This window comes from Marmota monax, unplaced genomic scaffold, assembly GCF_021218885.2.
Source record: "Marmota monax isolate L192 unplaced genomic scaffold, Marmota_monax_Labrador192_F-V1.1 WCK01_AAM20220418_F8-fsc00746, whole genome shotgun sequence".
Taxonomy (NCBI): Eukaryota; Metazoa; Chordata; class Mammalia; order Rodentia; family Sciuridae; genus Marmota; species Marmota monax.
Window position 1 is genome coordinate 48,924 of NW_026692193.1, and position 6,989 is coordinate 55,912.

Below are 6,989 nucleotides of genomic sequence, written 5' to 3' on the forward strand. Positions count from 1 at the left end.
TCTTTCTCTTATTTTATAAAAGTGATGGCTTCATTAAGTTTTTATGCCCTTAATTCCCAGCAATGTATTTGGAACCCTGTGTCCCTTCTCTGGGAGGAGCTGCCAGCCCCCGGCTCTTGGCCACTGGCCTCCCCATGGCCTCCTTCTGCTGTCGCCTTCTTTGTTAGGATCTGGGGCTGCTTTTCCATTCAATTTTTTTCTCATTTCTTGGTATTTCTAGAACAAGATATTTACTAAAACACAAACAAGTGGGCAAGACACAGACACGGTGGGGAAGGGCAGGCAGCTCTGGCTGGAGGGCGGCCTCCTTGATCTGCTTGGTGACATATTTTGCCCTCACTTTCCTGCATGCTACAGGAAGCTGGCTGCTGCGCCCAGTGTGAACTCCTCTCTGCTCTGCTTTTCCTCAGCAGCAGGGTCCTGGGAGCATGGAGAGCAAAGGAGGCCAGGCAGAGTCTGAGGAGAGCTCTGGGCCACCCTGGCCCTCCCCGCTCCATGCTGGGGAGGAGACCCCTCCCTGGCCTTCCCTCTGTGGCAGGACTGGGTCTGTGGTCCCACCCAGGGCTTCTCAGGCCTCCTGGGGACCTTGGAGGAGAAGGGAAAGTGCTCTCTGTTTTCAGTCCTTCATGCTGAAGCACGCTGTTCATTTTGTACTTTTTCATAGTTTAGAAAGTTTAATTCAAACATCAGCATCTTGTGATAACCAAATGAACTAAGCTGTCTGAGGTGGGGGGGTGGTGAGCGTGAGAGGCAGCCCCTTCCTGCCAGGAAGCTTATCACATTCTTAACATTAAATTACATGTCAAGGACATTTCCATAAGCTGGGTATTCTCATATCTGTTAAGAGCTTTTAATCAATGAAGGTGATTAAAAATGATACATCCAAAACACTTTGAAATTTACTGATATTAAGAAAATATGAATAATGAAATTGTTTTAAAACACCTATTTATGAAATTAAAATTTTAAAATAAGATTCTACAATAATAAATTAAAACTTTTATCTGAAATATCACAAAGGTACCTGTGAGAAGTTAGTAAAAATACCTCAAAAACTAACAGTGGAAGTGTGCACATACTAACACACAACTCTAAGTCATTCAAGTTTAATTTCAGTTTTGGAGAAAAATCATGGAGGGAGAGCATTCTAAAGGAAAGCTGCTCAACTCATCTCAGGGTCAGGAAGCAAAGAGAGAGGGGGGAAGGAAGGGGCCTCTTCCAGGGCATGCCACAGGTGACCTATCTCCTCCCGTCCAACCCCACCCACCTACAGTGACAACCTCGTCAGCCCATTCAAACTGGGAGGGACTGATTAGGTCCAGCTACAAAGACCTAATCATTTGACCTCTGACTATTCCTGTGATAACAAGAGCTTTTGTGGGACACCTCATATCCGTGCCATAACAGATACCAAGGACTAAAAGAAAATCAGGAAAATGCATATGAAAAAAATGAGACTATCAAAATTGAGGTGGAAATTATTGAAGAAACCAAACAATTATGGAACTGAGAATTTCAATAACTGAAATGAAAAATTCACTAGAATAGATCAAAAGCAGATTTGAGGAGGCAGAAAACATAAATAGTGAACTTGAAGATAAAGCATTCAAAATCATATGAGGTGAATAAATACTAGGGGAAAAAAGAATCAAAGAAAATTAGTGAACTGTAAGCAAACACAGGGGCATGATCAGGTGGGCTGTCACGGGTGTTAGAGACCCACAGGGGTTGGGGGGGGGAGAGAGAGAGAGAGAGAGAGAGAGAGAGAGAGAGAGAGAGAGAAGGAGTATTAGAAGAAATAATGTTCAGAGTCTCCCAAATTCATAGTGATATTCAATAACTCCTCAAATGCAATGAAGTACATGAGTCTAAACATTCAAGAAACTAACAAAACAAAAGCCCCACAAAGTTGAATCAGTTTACAGTGGTCCACCTTGAGACACATTGTAATTGAACTATTAGCAGCCAAAGACATGATGAGAACAACAAGATAGAAATGACTTCTCATAGATTAGAGATCATCAATATAATTTATAAGAATCCTTAAAGGTCAGAGGGCAATGAGTTGTCATACTGAAGGTTACAAAAAATCAAAATAAAAGTAAACCAATAATTGTATACCAAACAAAATGAACCTTCAAAAGTGAGGGAGAAATTAAGATGCTTCTAGGTAAACAAAAACCTAAGGAATTTGCTGCCACTAAACCAACTCTATAATTGCTAAAGTGAATCCTTCAGGTTTAAATGAAAGAATAGTAGCCATTAACCTAGATCTCTGTTTTAAAGTAAGCTATGTAGAAAATGCAAAACCATTGTATATTTTTAATGTGTGAGTGAAATTTTTATTCACAACAAAATTCAAAGGACAAATATGTAAAAAAAATTATGAATTATTATATTGGTAAAGGTTTAAAGGTTTAAAGCAATACCTTTGTGTGACACTTGTGACAATAACAGCAATGGGGAAAAAGTTTCATAAGGTGCAGAATTTCTGTATGCTATTGAAGTTGAGCTGATAGCAAATCAAAGTAGATCTACCAACAGAGGATTAGAGACAAAACTGTGTACATAAAGTGAAATAGTATCTAGTTGTGGAAAAGGATGAAGCTGTAATTTTCCTATGTATATGTATGAATACATCAGTGAATCTCACCATTGTGCACATCCACAAGAATGGGGTCCTAATCAGAATAAGATATATTCCGTGCTTGTATGATTATATCAAAATGGATTCTACTGTCATGTATAACTAAAAAGAACCAATTTAAAAAAAAGAAGGAAGGTATGATATATGCTGCAATATGGTGATTCTTAAAACAATATGCTCAGTGAAATAAGCCAGAAACCATAAGAAAAGTGTGTATGATTATATTTAGATGGCATATACAAAAGAGGCAGAAGTGCCAATCAGAAAGAAAATTAAGATTACCAAGCACAGTAGCCAGGCCAGAACAAGGGGCTATTGTTTAATAGTTAGAATTTCTATTTGGGTGTTGGAAACCTTTTAGAATTAGATATTGTTGGCGATTGTGCAGCAGATTGTAAAAATCAATGCCATAATATTGTACCCTTAAAAATTATTAAAATATTTTTTATTTCCATTTATTTTACATAATGAAAAAATATAAAAGTGAATTACATAATTAATTTAATTTAAATAACAATGAAAGAAAAATAATAGCAGTAATTTTAAGTCATGTTCTTATTATGTAGAAATCCCAACATATTTTGGAATTGGTATCTTTAGATCAGGATTTTTGTTTCATTACTACCCTTACCCAGCTATTCTCTCAGTATTTTTAAATATGAGCTGCTTCATCTGGATAATGCAATTACATTATTTCCCAACTGAATTCACAGCGTACTTCATAAAATACAATAAACTTCTTCAATTGGTAATACTTTGAAAATGACAAAATAACTTTCTATTTTTAAGATAAAATTATTGTTAATTATTTAATTTTGTGGATTGCACAAATGGTACAGAATTGTTGCGTAAGCTCTATTTCATGTATTCAGAAAAGTAAGAGTAGACACAAAAATAGCAGTTTTAGAGAGACAATAGAAACTCGGTCCTTTTCAGTTGAATTGATATGAACAACTTTCTTGCAAAAACTGCACGGTACCCGCCCACGGCAATGCTCTTTTGAGAATCACAAGAACCTGATTCTGCTCACCAAGCATGAACCAACCAGAATTATTTAAATTCCCCATATTTCTCTCTTCTTATGTTCTATTCCACACAAAATGGCTCTTGAGTGTCCATGTACAAAATGAAAGTTTCAGAATTTAAAAACATCAAGGAAGGGGGAAAAAATGGGAGAGGCGGTGGCTTCCCTTCAGGCTGGCCAGGTTGTGGCCCATAGTCAGGTCCTCCGCCAGCCTCACCACTTGGCGGCCTTCCTGCCTCCACTTGCTCCTGCAGTTCCACTTCCTCCCCAGGATGCAGTTCAGATTGTCTAGAGTGGGACACACAGCCGGCTGCTTCCAATGCTGCGGAAAACCTGCAGCACCTTCAGAACACACTGCCCACTTTGGAAAGGATAGGCTGTGGCAGTTAAAAGCTTCATTTTAACTATTAACCTTCTGATAAGATTCAGATCTTCTCTGTTTATTTGACCTAACACTAATTTTAAAAGGAAAGTTTCTACATAGCGGAAAAGTGAGAAAAATCATGTACCACATGCTTGAAAGGAGTATAATGAGGAGCCCACCTGTCTATGGCCATGGGGACAGGCATTTCAAGGCACAGCCTCAGGGGTTTGACTCCATCCGTGGGTGGAGTGGAGAACAAAGGGGGCACTTGTGGAGGGGGGAGGAAATCACTGGGGAGTGGGACAGGGTTTCCAGTGGCCTTCACAGTTCCCTGTCTTCTCAGGAGTGGCTTCTAGTGTCCGGCCTTAGGGGATGTGGAGCCAGGCTCCCAGGTATGCCCAGACTGGATTTTTTTTCCCCATAATAGTAAGATTTATTTGGACCTCCTCCTGCATGCATATCACATGGCTTCCTCCGTTTCAGCCCCCAGCACTACCTCTTCTTTTACCCAAATTCCCCTCCTCCACCACCTTGGTCTTTCTTCTATTTATTTCTTGTTTTTAACTGGTACATTGTAGTTCTATATAAAACTGGAGTGCATTATGACACAGTCGCACACATGGAATGATTTTGTCAACCTTACGACCACTTCTTCCTCTTTCCCTCCCCTCCTCGTCACCCCTGGTCCCTTGAATTCCACTCTACTCTTTATCTTCTATTTTCATGTGATTACCTTAAGTTTCTCTCAAGTTTCCATCTGGGAGAGCGCTGGACCCTTCCCTCTCCTGAGTCTGGGGTTCATTTCACTTAGCATGATGTCCTCAAGTTCCACCCACTTGTCAGCAGATGTCAAGCTTTCATTCTTTATGGCTCAGCAAAGTTCTCTGTGTGTGTATAGGTACCACATTTCCTGTATTCACTCACTTGTGGACATGCATCTGGGCTGGTTCCAGAACTTAGCTATTGTGAATTGTACTGCTATAACACTGGTGTGCTTGTATCACTGCAGTGTGCTGATTTTAGTTTTTGGATAAATACCACGGAGTGGGAAAGTGGGTCTTATGTCGGTTCCATTCCGAGTCTTTTGTTAAATCTCTATTTTGCTTTCTAAATCCATTCTACTGATTTTTAGTCCCATCAATAATGTATAAGTGATCTTTTCTCCCACATCTTTCCCAGTAATTATCATTATATGTATTTTTTTTTTAATTTTGGGTACCAGGGATTGAAATCAGGGGCACTTGACCACTGAGCCACATCCCCAGGTCTATTTTGTATTTTATTTAGAGACAGGGTCTCACTGAATTGCTTAGTGTCTCACCATTGCTGAGGCTAGCTTTGAACTCACAATCCTCCTGTCTCAGCCTCCCAAGCCACAGGGATTACAGGTGTGTGCCACCCCACCAGGCATCATTATTTGTATTCTTAATGATTGACATTCTAACTGGGACAAGATTAAATCTCAGTGTAGTTTTGATTTGCACATCTCTGTTTAGTAAAGGTGTTGAAAACTTTTTTCGTGTATTTGTTGGCCAATTGTATTTCTTCTTTTGAGAAGTGTCTCTTTAAATCTTTTACCCATTTATTGAGTGGGTCATTAATTTTTTTCAGTGTTAACTTTTTCAGTCCCTTAATATATTCAGTTATCAATCCCCACTTAGAAGAGTACCTAGCAAAGACGTTTCCCATTCCATAGGACCCTCCTTCACACTGTTTCCTTTGCTCTTCAGGAGCTTTTTAACTTAATGTCATCCTGCTTATTTACTATTAGTTTTATTTCTTGAGATTTAGAATCTTGTTAAGAAAGTTAGTGCTCACAGCCACATGTTGGAGTGTTCCTCTGTGATGTGCTAAAGCAGTTTCTCTGCAATTGACTTAGAGTGGATTTTGGGCATTTGAAAGGTAGGGATCTACTTTCACTCTTCTCTATACGGATATCCATTTCCCCAGCACCATTTGTTAAAGGAGTATCTTTTCTCCAACTTAGGCTTTGGGCAAGTTTGTTAAGGGTCAGATGACTGTCCATCTGTGCATTTGTCTCTGTGTCCTCTGCTTTACTCCATTGGTCTTCGTACCATGATGCTTTTGGTGACTATTGCTTTGTACTGTCATTTGAGATCAGGTGCTCTGATGCCTCCAGCTTTGCCCTTGTTGTCCAGGATCGATTCAGCTATTCCAGGTATTTTCTTCTTGCATATAAATCTTAGGACCACCTTTTCCTAGTTCTTTGAAGAATGTTATTGGTATTTTGATGGGGATTGCATTGAACCTGTATGCTGCTTTTGGTAATAGGGATCTTTTGATATTATTTTTACCTATGCATAAACATGGTAGGTCTTCTCATCTGCTAAGATATTCTTCAATTTCTTTCTTGACTATCTTATATTTTTCATTGTAGAGGTTTTTCACCTTTTTGGTTAGATGTATTTCCAAGAATTTTATGTATGTGGGCTGTTGTGAAGGAATAACTTTAGTGATTACTTTCTTACTGGGTTAATTATTGAAGTATAGAAGAACTATTAATATTTGTGTGTTGATCTTGTATCCTGAAACCTCTCTGAATTTGTTTATGAGATCTACAAGTATTCCGGAGGACTTTCTGGGATTCTCTAAAAATATAATTATGGCATCAGCAAGCATAAACATTTTGAATTTTTCTGTTCCAGCTTCTATACCTTTAATTTCCTTTTCCTGCCGTATTGTTTTTGTTAAATTTTCCAGAACTGTATTGAATAGGAGCTGTAAAAGTGGACATTCTTTTTGATTTCTGATTTTAGAGAAAATGCCTTTTCTTTTTCTCCATTTGGTGTGAGGTTGTCCATGAGTTATTCGTGTGTGTTTTTTACATATGAATATATCAAGTATGTTCTTTTTATACCTAGTTTTTTTTTCAGAGTTTTTAATATGGATGGATGCTAGATTTTGTTGAAGGATTTTTCTGCATCAATTGAAAT